Source organism: Camelus bactrianus, chromosome 27 (assembly GCF_048773025.1).
Source record: "Camelus bactrianus isolate YW-2024 breed Bactrian camel chromosome 27, ASM4877302v1, whole genome shotgun sequence".
Taxonomy (NCBI): Eukaryota; Metazoa; Chordata; class Mammalia; order Artiodactyla; family Camelidae; genus Camelus; species Camelus bactrianus.
The window spans coordinates 12,313,528-12,328,995 of record NC_133565.1 but is presented as its reverse complement, the minus strand read 5'-3'; the positions used below and the strand labels follow the sequence as shown (position 1 = coordinate 12,328,995).

General features: G+C 33.5%; 1 protein-coding gene across 13 annotated transcripts in view; it reads left to right on the top strand.

Moving 5' to 3' along the window:
* The window catches only part of SNRPN (small nuclear ribonucleoprotein polypeptide N), a 30,781-nt gene extending 17,232 nt beyond the window's left edge, over positions 1–13,549 (top strand). For 10 of the 13 annotated variants that reach the window (XM_010946267.3, XM_074354157.1, XM_074354149.1 and 7 more), the window contains 4 exons: positions 2,194–9,418; positions 9,885–10,064; positions 10,589–10,723; positions 12,413–13,549. The gene's annotated coding sequence lies outside the window, so the exon portion shown is untranslated. Of the gene's footprint in view, positions 1–1,978; positions 9,419–9,884; positions 10,065–10,588; positions 10,724–12,412 lie in introns of all 13 variants that reach the window. The other 3 variants (XM_074354156.1, XM_074354155.1, XM_010946266.2) reach the window with 3 other exon arrangements.
* Positions 13,550–15,468: the final 1,919 nt, after the last annotated feature.

Genomic DNA, 15,468 nt, shown 5'->3' with positions numbered 1-15,468 from the left:
TTATACAGTTTATGTTCTGTTTTAGTCACTGACCTATGCATAACTTGAATAACTTTGCATTTTGGCCTATATGGTTTTTTTTTTAAGCATCCACTTCTGGGTCATTTTAAGTGAGTCATAAACTGGCAATACAAACAGATTTTTGGGTGTTTTAAGTTTAGAAAATCCTGTTTTCTGGGGAAATCCATCAAATATGTTACAGCTTGGCAGTAAATAAATACTCTGGCGTATTGGTTATCAAAATCTAGTCCTGTCTAATGATGGTTCTCTAGAGTGAGTGTTATAATGGACTATCCACTTTTACTTATGAACTCTGAAAATTAATCACATCAGTTGGGATTCCTCCAGTTTTGTGAGTGCTGAAGAATATAAACATGTAAGTCAAAACAATCACTCCCCATGCTGTAGCAACTGAAGACTGAACCCAGACTTGAAACAGAGAGACTTCTTTCCTGTGACTTGAACTGAATAAAATAAGAAATCAGAGTATTTTAAAAAATTGTGACATAATTATTATGAGAATAAGTTATAACAAGGATACTGATTTTTCTTATTCTTGTAGGATGTCAGAAGATTCTGGCATTACATTTTTCTGATTATCTTTTGCATACTGTGCAACCTTCTCTAGTGAACTTGACTGGACACTGGCTTTGAATTTTAGGTAGACTGGATGTTTTCTTGACTGAGTAAATTAATGGCACTAAGTGTTGTCAAAGTAACAATGGAATATTAATACCTCCCCCCAAAATTGCTGAAGTCACAATAAAGAAGCTTTTGTAGAGCCTTAAGTTACTGAATAATATCTTTGTTTGTCTAAGATTATAACGTGGCAGGTTTTGGGGAAAATGGTTACAAGGATACATGGACTTTTTTTTAAAATTTTTTTAACATTCTTTAATGATTTATAATCATTTTACAATGTGTCAAATTCCAGTGTAGAGCACAATTTTTCAGTTATACATAAATATATATATATAGAGAGAGAGAGAGAGAGAGACTTTATTAGGGGAATGAAACGTTAATGGTTCACCAGATGCCCTGGTGTCACTGTTAACTATTCTCTGTCCAAGGCTCACCATGAAAATTGACATCTACTAGATGTTTGATGGATAGGGAGTAATTTTTTGTTACACTGTTTGATTGTTGTCACAGTTACTGGTAGAATCAGTATGTGAATGAATAAAAGGTACAAGAAATTTGCCTTACAGTGTAGGCAAAATTTGGCTTCCAGTTTAACCCTCTGTTTTCTGATTTTTTTTGGTAAGGGTTTGAATCAAGACACAAGGAAGGTTACTGTGCCACGATGTGGGTGCATGGAGTTGGGTGCTACTTAAGGGAGTGAGAGTTCCAAATTTCAATCTGAGGCTTTGGTGGAAAGAGAATGGGTGTCCCTTAAGGTTGTCTGTTCTTACCTGGATGCCTCTACCTGTTTGATTCTAGTTCTCTGGAGAATAAATCTTCCATATTAAAAAAAAAAAAAGTGTATTTGAACTTACTCCAAGAGTGAATCTCGTAGAAATCCAGAGGGCATGGTTATTGAGACCCATATGACAGAGTTTACTTGTTTATGGCTGACAGGGTTTTGGGCACATGAAAATGCATCTATGATACTATTTAGGTTGACAAAATATATTGGTTATTTTTCTTTTGGGATTTTTTTGTATATACATATTTTATTGAAGTATAGTAAGTTTACGGTATGTCAATTTCTGGTGTGCAACATAAAGCTTCATCATACATATATTTGTTTTCATATTTTTCACCATAAGTTACTACTTGGGTTTTTTTTTAATGTACTATAAACATCTTTCTACAATTCATTGTAAAAGAAATGATTTTGAACAATTGTCTTTAAAATGACAAATGCATGTACAGATAATTCAAAGAAGATAATGGCAAGTAAGCATAAAATCTTTAAAATTAATTCATAAACATCCTTTTTAAATCATTGTATAATAAATATATATTTGACTATCAGTTTTCTAGAGATTTGAAACATGATGCCAACTAGAAGGTGAGGAAATGGCTGTCATTCATGGACATGAATGGAGCCTAAGAAAGATGGACAAGGACAAGTATTTCATCCAGAAGCAAAATCTGTTTTACACAATAAGATACTGATCAGACTCCATTAGATGGCTGTGTGCATCTACCTTTCATAATGAAACATCTAACCAGTCCCCTTACTTCCAGCTTCAGAGTCTCGAATTCATCTGTCTACCAGAGCAGTCTTTGGGAAAGATGACCAACCAGCATCACGTTCTCCATAAATCTACAGTTGACGTGTTGTTAACGTGTTAGAAATAAGCAATAATCAGAGAAGAGGACAAAGATGATACAAACTGTTGATACTCAGAGCATCTTTTGCTGCTGTCAGAATTGGAAATTTAGTCACTGCACTTATGGATTCATAAATTTCAGACATTCCTTTACCCTTTTGATCTGTAAGAATCTCAAGAAATTTGCACAGCAAGATACAATGTGACAGCAATGCAGGACGATTTAGGGTAGTTTTGCAAACCTTTTTTCTATTAACATAGATACACAGATGTTTCTGGAATATCCTGAGCAGTTTTGCTAATGGACTGCCATGGACGTGTCCACTTCATGCCAGTTTAATGGGTCTTTGGCCAAGGCTCTCCTGTAGAGACAATCTTTAGATCTTTTACTAAGAATTCATTCACACCTGGTCCAACAGCATCTCATTCCAGATTTCTCCCCCAGATGCAAGTGTGCGAAGGGTATCTACTGAATTGAAAAAATTACTTCAGCTGGATAAAGCTTGAAGTATTGGGCTAGTGTGGATGAGTTCAGGTAAACATGAGCCCAACCGTACAGGAATGTGTGGATAGAAAGGGAAGGAAAACACATCTTGAATTCAGCTAGAAGCTTCACCAGCTACAGAATTACAGACAAAATACAGATTTATACTGGCCTAAACTTCTTGACTTTCAAATGTTTACATTTCATTGGCAATCTTTGAATTTTGGAGGAAAAAAATAATTTCTTTGCTGTGGAATATCAACTGGTCTTCAAAAGATTTACCAGTAAAAGCCCTATATGTATGGTATTTGTATGCATATGTGATAAAACAGATTTTATCCTTCCTTGAACATTTTAAAACAACTCAGAATCTAATCCTATTAACTAATTTACTGGACATATGTAGCTTACACATTTATTTAAATACATAGGAAAATTGTGTTTGGGTAGTGGTACTGAAATGTAAATGTAAAATACTCAGTGAATGATAAATATGCGTGAACTACTCATTGGATGTTAGGAGATGAAGAGAATGAAATTCAAAATGTAATAATTTTATTGTTTTGTATTCTTTGCTTAATGTTTTGGAATCTACCACTCAAGTAAAGAAGCCTAGGTTTATTTTTTTAAAAATACTATTCTTAGATAACTGTTAAAGATGAGTGTTGTGATAATAGAACTGATTTCCTAAAGAAGTTTCTAAAAATATGTTTGGGAAAGTTGTCTTCTGGGAAACTTAGAAAGGAATTCTGAGGACAGAGGACATTTTGTAAACTTTACACAATTCGGTATTGTCTACAAATAGCAGAAAAGAGATGGACACAGAATGTTTAAAACATCAATAAGAAAGGCAAAGAAGGCACTGTTATTGTTTAAATGCATTTTGAGAATACTGTATGAAATAACCAAATATAATTGCTTTGTGACATTAGTGTGTTGGCAAATGCTAACAAATAGTTTGCTAAAATATGTAGAAGAATTATTTTTAATACATGGTTATAGAAAACAATTGAGAATACCTCTGAAAATGATGTACATTTGAAATCATTTGATTGGATTATTGCTGTGGTCTTTTTGAAGGGAGGAGATTGTTCTGTATACAGCTGTCATAAGAAATTTTAATTTAGGCTGCTCTAGGTAGATGTAGGTCTTATCTTGTAAATGTTTCTTTATGTTAAAATTTGTATAGTACGAGATTGCCTTATCATGATGGGATTTTTGCACAAGAGACCAACCTCTGAACACTTGCATGTTCAGGGTTGAATGGGCTTTTTTAAATTGCTTTTTATATAATAGAAAAACTACTGTGTTACACCATCCTATCAAGCATAGAGATGACTGACATTTTGGGCATTTCAGTTTTCAATTATTAGAATATAATGTTGGTCACTGAGGAGTTTCTGGACCTCTTCGTATTAGGCAAATAAAAGCTGAATTTAGGAGATAAAGAATAGGGAGTTTGGAGGGTTGTGTGTGTCTATGCATATGCAGAGACAGTTTTTGAACATCCTGCAGGCTTTACTCCATGCTCAGATGTTTGGAATCTACATATGTTTTATACATATTCTAGTGTTAAACAGAGGTAGACATTCTTTTCTTTTTCCAGTGGAACTGTTAAGTTGCCTCTCAATATTAACTCATTTCTGGTGGAAATTTTTATACATTCTATTTTTTGTTTAACCTCTAATTTTCTACATATATAAACATCCTTGTAAGTACATGCCAACCTAGTAGGATAGCGATATTTATGTTTGCCAAAGATGTTCCATCTGGACTTTCAGCATGTTAATTGGATCATTAGCCTCAATTTTTAGATTTTGAGAAATATATTGTATAGTATCTAAGATAAATATATCGTCATTTTGTGACAGGATTCATCATGGTGGAAACACCACTGAGCTGCCTTTGTTTATGGTTTTCACGTGAATTTATGCAAATAGAATGCAGCTTTTTGGGTAACTTAGAGAAATCTCTACATGCGGTAAAATAGCATGTGTTAGAAAATTTTTCATTTGCCAGTGGAAGTTAGCTTTTAATGAAACTGATGAATTGTTTTAAAATACTTTTTTCTAGTTGACATAGGCAATTAATACATTTTTATGGGGGGGGTGTTAGCAGTGGTATATCAGCCCTGAGTTCATTAAATAGTGGCTGATCAAAGGAATGTTTTTGTATTATGTGTATATAATAGATACTATTTTTTAAAGCATAGGAACTATTTGTGCGTCTTTTGTAAAAACCTATACATAGAGTGAAAAATTTCCCTAATGATTGTCAGATTATCTCTGAGTAAATAATTGGGCAGCTGAAGGGGTGTTTTGTTAGATCATTGTGTATAACATAGAATACATAATAGTTTTTGCTTTAGTCTTTTAGTCTTTGGTTTATATGGATTTCTTATGTATCTGTATACATACATGCACATGTGTGTATAAAACTAGTGTTCACTAAAAGTCATAGAGTAGAAATATTTTTTGGCTCAGTTATCACTTGGCTTTAGTCTATGTTCTTTGGGTTGTGTGAGGGCAGATGATATATAGGAAGTTTTGGTTTATAAACTTAGGTTGATGGAGGATACTGTGAGGCTGCTAGATATGTGGTAGACAAATACTAGTTTTTATATGATTTGCTGATTAGGCAATATATTTTGTGAGTACTAAACTGAGACAATGATGAAAACACTGTTTCGGTAAATTGAGTTTCTAAAACACGGCTATTTGGGATGTGGTTGGTTGCTGGGGATTATACCACTACTTTGTTTTTTATGTGGAAGATAAATGTTATTAATAGTCTTTTTGGGTTTGTGATTTCTGTCAGTAATGTTGGAAATATCTTTTCATTGAAATGTTAAAGTTACAGTTGTTTGATCACAGATACAGCAGAGTCAGCTTGTTCATGAATTAGTCTTGATTTTTGAGGCCTTTTATTCATTTTTATGTTCTTGAGGTTTTTAATTAGACATTCTTTGTTAAAGTTTAGAAATCACTGCCATTCATATTTTTAAATAGTAAACTTGTATGATTTTTCGTACTCTAGTCTAATTTGGAGTTTTAAAATGTCGGGACAGAGCAAGGACACATTTGACTGTATAGCAGATAAGCTCTTTTATAACAACTTCTTAGGTATTTATGACTAAACACTTTTGCCATGCATGCATGCTCACACACACACACACCGGAATTAATAATATTTATATTATTAACAAATAGAAGTGTTACATGACCTCTGTGTGTTTTCACCTAGTGTGTATGGAGGAGTGGTAATATTTAGTTGTGCATGTGATCAGATTTTTGTTTTTATACTATATAACTGTAGGTGTACAGAAATTTCTGTCATAGTTTTGAACATAAGCTTACCTAAGATTAATAACATATAAACTTTTTTACACTTGTAGAAATGAAATGGTACACTAAGACTCACTATTGTTGAGGGTGATTTTAGACTGCTGTGCATAGTTACATTATAAACATTATTTCTCAGTATAGACATTTCTGATATACATAGAATTTTACTTCTATTTTGGGGACATGGGTATAACTTATTTTTCCACATGTGCTGAGGTTCATGATGCAATTCATTTTTCTAAACATCTTATATCTCTACACGTTTCTGTGTTCACTTGTTACATGGCAATAACCAAGAAACTCCTGCAAATAATGAGTAAGAGAAATAGTTTTAAACATCTAGTATTTCTAGATATATTGAGAGTCTCAAAAAGTATAATTTTGTAAATATTCTATTGTAAATGTGTTAGTACCATTGTCTTTTAAAATTAACATGGCAATGAAATTCATTGATAGTCTCTTGTAGCTATAGAAAATTTATCATATATTGGTTTGGTTTTTAAGAGGAAACATTTACAAGGTTATACATTTACTTTGTTAACATATAGAAGACTTTGCCATTATATTAAGTGAATATATCTAAAAAACTTACACCATGTAATTCGTTTGGTGTTTCTGGGTGTACCAAGAGTCCCGATATGTTTCTTTTATATTGTTATTTTAATTAAGGCTTTTTTTGAGAGCAGTTTCAGGTTCACAGCAAAGTTGAGGGGAAGGTACAGAGGTTTCCCATATACCCCCCGCCCCAACGCATACATGATCCAACCCTATTATCAGCATCCCTCATCAGAGTGTACATTTGTTACAATTGATGACCTATGTTGACTTACCACATCATAAGTCACCCAGTGTCCATAGTTGACACTATGGTTAACTGTTGTAACTGTTGGTTATTCATTCCTCCCCTTATATTTCTTTCTTTTTTTTAAACATTCAAGTTAAATGATTTTGTTAAAGAGATTTACACTACCTCTTGGAACTACACACAGTTCTGTATGTGTTCCCTTCGTTGCATGACAATATTCAAGACAACTTTGTAAATAGGCAGAGACAAGCTTTTAAAATAACATCTAGTCTTTCTAGATGCATAGAGTCTCACAAAGTATAATTTTGTAAATAACTCATTGTAAAATTTCATGGTTTCTTTGTTTTCTTCAAATGTTAGCAATGAAATTCATATAGTTGTAGATTTCTTGAGTTAATTGGGATCCTGTTTATTGAGTTGCTACTGGAAAGCAAAAGTTAAAAAGGTATTTTTTTCACTTTTGCATTCTCATCTAAAATAAAATTTTACATTTTAATCATTGTTTAGTGCTTGGATAATTATACATTAAAAAAAACCGGAAGTCATAATTTGTAGTTGTATTGCTGATAGGGCATTATATATTTAAATCATAAGAAATGCATTCTGTAAGACTGTATTCTCTCTTTGAATTATGTATTTGTGTAGTTGGACTGCATGACAATATTCAAGACAACTTTGTAAATAACAGTAAATACATCATTTAAAGTCTAATTTTTCTAGATGCATGGGATTTCATGAAGTATAAATTTGTAAATAATCTCATTGTAAAATATCATAAATGGGCTTCTAGGAATGTTTTGGTAGTGAAATAGGTAATTAATAGTTGGCTTTTTAGGGCTTTGTGACATTTTGTTGTTTATTCTCAGTGGGTTTTGGGGAAGAAGTGTACACATTGTTGCCGTATCTTCAGATCATTGATCTCATGTGTAAGAAAAGATTAGATTGTATACTTTTAACAGAGAAAAATGCTCCCAGGATTTATTTTTATCTCTAGGAAGAAGAAAGATACAAGAAGGGAGTTGTCACTTTAAATCACAGATATATTCATAGTTATGTAACATGGCTAAAGTAATTACTACTCTGCTATCTATATGAACCTATTTGCAAATTTATGTATTTATATTCATTTAAATGCATACTATAAACATATACACACATACATATGTAAAATTAGTCTTAGAGGTAAAGATAGGATGGTCTTTCTCATTTATTAGCTTATTGCTTGACCTTCTATTTTTGATTTTGAAAATTATGGAAATATTTTGATTGTAAGCCTAAACATACAGAAGCCTGCTTCACGTTCTATCTAAGTTAATGTTAATTCTTATATAAAGTGATTAAGCAGCTCCATGTCTGTGTTTTTATCTGTTTCCACATATACATCTATATGATAACAAATTTCTGTGCTTATGAATACTTTTCTGAGAGATTTTTAAAACTTTCTGGTGAATAGTTAATTTCTATGATATAATCAGAAACAAATGCCAAAATTATATTTCAGTTGCCTATGGTATAAACTACGAAAATTTCTTAGGATCCTATCCAGCATCGATCGAAGTATAAATCAGTTTATCTTTTTGAACAGCAGTTGGGTCATGACAATCAAATTGTGTGTGTAAAACTTTTAAAATGAAGTAGCTTGCTGATGGGATTTTATCTATTCCTGTTTTTAGATTCATAAAAAAGTATGTTATAGATTGAGTTTAACAAATAACTTGAATGTATGAAATGCACATCAGTAAAAAGAAAGATTGTAATGATAGCTTATTCATCATGTGAATATTCAAATGCTGAAAAAGTATTATGTATGGTATTTAAAGATGTTTTAAGTTGATTTTTTAAATTATGTCATTTTTGAACAAATATCTCATTTTGAATGAATAACTCATGTTTACAGAGGTGTGTCCACATGCCTCTTGTTTTTCTAACAGAAATATTAATGGTTACTGTTTCTGGGGGAAGAGATGATACTGAGCTGATAATAGAGTTAAGTCATGTTTACTCACCAGTGTTACAGTAGTGATAATGATTGTTTTAGGATTCTTCTTGAAATTTTATACATGTGTAAGTTAAGTACTGAAACATACTGTTTAAGTATTTTATTTGTATATTGCTAGATGACAATCTAAAATGAATGTATCAATTGAATAGGAAGTTGTCTGGAAAAACATGGCAAAGTTTTAATATTACTGTACAAATGAGAGGTGAAGAGAGGGTACTGCTGCTACTTTCTGCCTTTGGAATTTTGGAGATTTCAAAAGCAGCATATAAACAACAGAGGGAATTTAAAAGATACCACCAGTTTGTGCCTGTCTGCATCCCTGCCTGTTAGCATCTTGGGAGTGTTGTGATGCTGTATCCAGCTTTATTCCCAGTGGCTGTTGTGGATAGTTTTTGAGTGACTCTGAAGAGCATGTGATTGAGAGACAAGTGCAGCAGAGAGTTTGCACATTGAAACAGTACTGGATTGCCCAGTGAAAGAAGAAGGGAGAACATGGGATTTGAGGTAGGTGTTAAACACTTCTGTTTGGGTTGGCAAACAGATGAATGATGAGGAGTTGCTGACATTGTCCATAAAGTGTACTTTTATAAGGCAGTGCCATCTTTGTGGTTACTGCCTTCAAGTTGTTGGAGAGGATAGGTTGGGAGTTACTCTTAATGGACAGAGTTGGGGAATGGATTGTTTTCTTATATAGTAGTTGAGTCTGTCAGAAGGATTTCAAATAGATCTTTATGAGTTTTTAGATTATTCAGAATTAGCATGAGAAGTGTTTCAGTATTCTCAACATTCATGCTAAATGGGCTCTGAAAAAGGTGAAAAAGTTTTTTAAAAAGTCATCTCTTTGGGCAGTTAATATTTGCTTGTTTAATTACTTCCATTCACTATTCCTGACTTGCTGAAGTCACCCTAATCGCTATCTGCTGGTGTCTCATTTATATCTAAATCTGGTCTATGTTTGTATACTTCTCAGGTGAACATGGAAGACGTACTTGCAGATAATCTGAGGATACCTGAGATTATCAGAGACATTCTTCTTCCTATGGAGTTCCTTAACTTACAAGTCTCAAATGTAAACCACAGGTGTGAAGATTCTTGATCAAGAAATGCTGTTTCAGGAGAAGGTTTTTGCTAGACTCAGAAAATAGCACTGGTACGTAGCTTTTCTAGGGCCTGAAGAATGTTGGTGATTATTTGTATCTTCCTTCAGTTAATTTACTTATTTATGACCAAAACATGACAATATAACTAATACTATAAAGGAAATGATTAGCAGTTTAATTATTGGAAATTAGGAAATAGACCAGCTATTTTTGTTGTTTTAAAATACTTTTTTCTAGTTGGCATAGGCAACTTACATGTTTTTATGGGGGATGTTAGTGGTATATCAGACCTGAGTTTATTAAATTTTTGCACATATAGTTTTGTGATATGATAAAGGGAGAAGTTCATGGAAACTTACAAAAGGTGTGATACTGAAAAATCGTAGTAGGAGTAAAGCCACTTCAAAGCTGAGAGTTGAATCAATGACAGGATTGATTAGTGAGGGGTTGTTTCTAAGCCTTACCTGCAATTTGTAACCAAGTTCAACGTGAGCTCCACTTACACGCTGCTTCAGCTCTTTGGTCAGAATGCCATTTATTTTACTGTATAATGTTTCTTCTTTCTCCCTGTCAGGAGATGATAGTTCCAAGAGGAAATACTTTTTGCCATCTTTGTTTTTAATCGCAGGAATCCTAGCAGCAGGATTCCTCATTCCAGGTGTTCTTCACGCCCGTCTGGTCCCAGGAGAACCCCTTGGCGATAATGATTGTAAGGACAGTTTGAGTGCTTATTTTATTCAGGGAAGGGGCACTTTGGTTAGGCAGGAATTGATCGTGTGCCTTTTTTTAAGCTTGTTGGATGTTTGGTGGCACCTAGTAGGTCTTGATCAGGATACATATCGCTGAGTTACAAATTTTCCTAAAACTCAGTAACGTATAAAGCATTAATGTGTAGTTTTCATGCATTCTGTGGGTAAAGATTTCTGGCAGTGCCAGAACGTCTGTGGGGTCAACTGGGAAGACACAGTCCAGTGGAGTGATTCAAGGCTGGAGTGTTCTGGATACCTCTTCACTCATAGATGACTTGGAAGGCTGAGTTTAGAGTGCCTTCTTGCAGCCTGGTTCCCACATGAATCATAAAGACAAGTGGTAGAAGAGAGACTTGTGAAACTGGCATGGCCTTTCCCATCTAGTTTCAGAAGTCATGTGGCATCATTTCTGCCATATTCTGTTGGCAGGCAGTGTCATGGCTAACCCAGAACCCATCTCATGGTGGGATAGTGCCAGGGTGACTATAGACCCAGACTGTAAGAAAGACCAGATGAAGGAAGGTGCAGTAATTAAGAACTTCAGGTGTGGAACTTAAGAAAGTGTTTTATTTTGTTTCTTTGGTGGCAGGGCGTGGGGCAGTTTCTTTCACAATGTTTCCATTACTAAACTGATTTTCAGTATTCCACTTCTCATGCTCTTAATCTTTTGCAGATAGTTCTCAAACACGTTACTCATCACCTGGCATAGAATAAAGTCCTACTGAATTGTTTTTGTGACTTTGGAAGTAAATTAGGCAATAGATTAGAAGTTCAGAGAAAGGAAAAATTGCATGGTTCTTGGGATTAAGTCAGTTTGGTAAATGCAAAAGAGAAAAAGCCCAGGTGCAACGTGCTGATTCTGAAATGTACAGTCTTAGAACTACTTAGGCTGTGGAACTGAAAAGAATGAGAGGGAATAGTTGTTGATGAGACAATAATGTTATAAATAGTGAATCCCCTCTCTTAACTCATGAAGAGTTTTTCCTTCATTTCCCATTACAACCCTCTGGAAGGTTAATTCATGGCATGTGCTGCCAGGAGTGAATGCTAACAAATTCCTTAAACATTCTTTCTCAGAGAACCTTACGTGAGGCACCTGCCTACCTGTTACCCACGGAATAACCTTGAAAGTCAAGGTTTTAATCAGAACATGTTTCTTTTTTCCTTAGGAACCATTTTAGCTAAATAGAAGATTAATGGTTTGGGGGGAGGTGCCTACCTAGCAGTTAAGTCTTTCCTAAGTTCCATCGTAGCCTCTGTGTCTTTAGTACAGTTAGTGTTTTTCTTGTCAGATGAACTGAGATCTTTGTTATTTTCATTGCAGTGTGAGGCATTGTTATGTTTCTTGTACAGGTGTATTACGTAGATTGCACAGTAACTTACATGAATGAGAGGGTGATACAGAGGTACAAGAAACCACATAGTTGAACACAAGGAGAAAGTTGGAAGGATCAGTCCTTAAGCAAAACATGAGAGGAAAGATTACCAATATCTGGCTTTCTTCTTGTTAGAAAATTTCAGAAGAAATTTCAATCCACCTGTTCTTCACAATAGAAAAGCTGTTGCATTTCATTTTACGTAAAGGTTTTGTTAGCTCCTGCTAATGAGTTCATGACCTGCCTGTCTGACCTTTTCCCATTTCCCCCCAGTGTATCCTTTCAGGTGATGGCTGAATAGGAAACTGATGTCATTGCTTCTGCCACCATCTTCATCAAAACCAAAAGACGGTCTTCTTAATGTCTGGAGGCTCCTCATTGATGTGTTGCCGTGGACACTCAATGTAGATCAGAAAGAGTGGACTGAGAAGGTTCAAGTTTGAGAGTGACCTAAAGGGTTTTATTGGAGAGAATTGTAACCAGGCATGTTGACTGTTTTCATTGTTGCTGTTGGACTAAACCTCAAGCTTGAATGGTGGAGGCATTAATCAACAGAGAAGCCAAGGATGGTGTAATTGCAAGGCTTGCCTCATTTCAGTGCTCCCATAAGTGTTAAGTGCATATATTTAAAGTTTTAACTTACCATAGGGAAATTTAAAATCAATTGCTGAAAAGTCATCTTTTTCAAGATTTCAGGGATCGTGGAAATTTGTGAAGTATAATGTTTTTACTTAAAAGCCTTTTTCCCTCCTAATTCTACCTGCCCCTCCTCCTGATGTTATCTTCTATTAACAGAGATTTTGTGCACATCTTTTTGGGTCTGTTGGTAAACAAATTAATATGTAAGTGTGTTTGGGGGGGGGTCCCTACATTAGCTTCAAATTTTCTATGCAGTAAACATGGTTTATATATAAATTGTTGTAATTTGTCCGACTACCATTTGTTGAAATAATTCCAGTTAATTGGACCTGCCAGGAGTAAGGGTGTTGAAAAGTTATGTTTTGAGTCCAAACTGTAGATTTCCCTCTAATTATATAGATGAGTCCTCATCAGTCTTTAGGGATGAGAAACTGTTCCCTAAAACTGAACAATTAATATATTTTTAATCTTTGGCAGTATGATAATGCAAAGAAATTGCTTTTGTTTTGTTATTATTCAGCTCAGTCATCTTCATATGTGCTTAATCCTTACTAGTCACTTGCGTTACTTCATTTTCCTTTTTTTTTTTTTTCATTTTGCTTGGAATATTGATGTCTTTGTTACTGGCTTGTAAGAACTCATTTATGACTAAGGATGTTAACCATTTGTCATGTGTTGTAAATGAAATACCATGTTTTTTACCATCAGTTTACAATAGTGTTTTATATTTTGGTTGTTTATTGAAATATAATCATGTTGCGTTGTCCCTTTTGATTTAGTGTTTTTCTTTAAAAATGGTTGCATTAGTATTGTAATTCTTTGTATTTTCTTCTTTTTTTCACCAAATATTTTGTCATTTTATTTCTCTTTCCATTAATCATGACTGTGATTTTAAAGCATCACATATCCAAGTCATTTCACCTTGGCTTAAGCAGTTACAACTTTTCTTCATTTCTTCCATAACCATGTAGAATTTCTGACATATAACTGACTACATTTCTATTTGTTTGCCTTACCTTCTGCTGATACTTTGAAATAACTGAGTTTTAGTCTTACCTATTCCATTGAGTTCTCTCATTTCTCTTCTTTTTCAGAATATTCCCTGTCTATACTCGCATTTTTTTCTCTCAATTGATGCTTAAAATTACTTTGCAAGTTGGAAAAAATAATTCAGTTTTAATTTCATTTGCACCAATTTTAATAGATTAATTAGGAGAGAATAGATCTCTTTAAAATTGAGTCTTCCTGTCCAACAGAAAGGTATGTCTTTCTATTTTTTTTATGAAATTGTTATGTTGGGATACTGCTAGTTAAGTTTATTTTTGATTCATTCCCAAACATTTCATAGTTTTGTTAATGTAGTGATGGGAATTGTACACCTTGTTTATTTTCTTGTTGATATATGAAAGTCTTTTTTTGTGTACTTTTTAAATGCAATTTCACTGAAATTCCAAAATTAATGGTTTTCTATTTCCACAATTTATAAGTGCTTATGAGTCATTTTAGGAAATTTTTTCTTCCTTTTGTTGAGAATTTTCTATCAAATTTTGTGAGAATTTTAATAAAATGTCTTGTATATTACAGTTAATTATACTTGTCATTATAATTATTGATTAGGCTAAAAATGAATACTTTTGCACCCAGTGAGTAAAGTAAATTTTCTTCATTTTTCTATTATTATCTCCCCTGTTATAGTCATTATAATTTTATTTGCAACTTCTGGGATGATATTCCTAAGCAAACAACTTTATTTTGTTCTATTTTTGTCAAGATTGAAACTGTTTTGAGTATTTTTAATGCAGACTGTAAACAGTTAAGTATTGGAATTATTTATTTCTTAATTCTATTTTGATATAACTTCTGGCCTACAAAAATGTTGCAAAGAAGTACGTAGTTTTTGTTGCTGTTCGTTTGGGTTTTTAAATGCTGTTTGCCAGCTTCTTAAATTAACATCTTTCATATGCAGGATACAGTTACCAAAACCAGGAAATTACCATTGATACACTAGTAGCTGTTTCTTTTATATATCCAGTGACATAAAGTGGGATCCAACATTGCATATAGCTGTCAATATCTCCTTAATCTCCTGTTTGGGACAATTGCCCAGCTTTCTTTGACTTTCATGATTTTGACACTTAAAAAATCTATAAACTCTCTAACCATTCTTGTCTCCCAGTATGGGCTTGTCTTTTTTTTTTTTTTTTTTTGAGTTTGGGGTTATACATTTTTTGACAAGAACACTATAGAAATGATGTAGTTCTCAGTTCGTCATTAGGAGTCACATAGTGCTGATAGTCTTATGACTAGTGATGGTAACTTTGTTACTTACTGTTGTAATTAATAATAAGTATCTTTTGGGGGTGATACTGCAAATACTGTGTCTTATCATACTTCTGTATACTATTTTCGCATATATTGAGGTTTCTTGCCAAATCGTGATTTTTTTTTTTAAATTCTCAATCTCCCATTTTATTAATTGGAGTTGTCCCTTATCTCCCATTCAGTTTTTCAATTATTCATTTAAATGTAGACTTATGGATATTTTCTTTTGGTTAAAATTCATTGCTCTTTTTTTTTCTCTTAAGTTACCACCCATTGGGCCATTCAGGTCTCTTAAATTGGCCTCTGTGACCCTATCCTTTCTCGAGCACCTAACTTTCTGGTAACATAACAGTATCCAGGTTCATTTC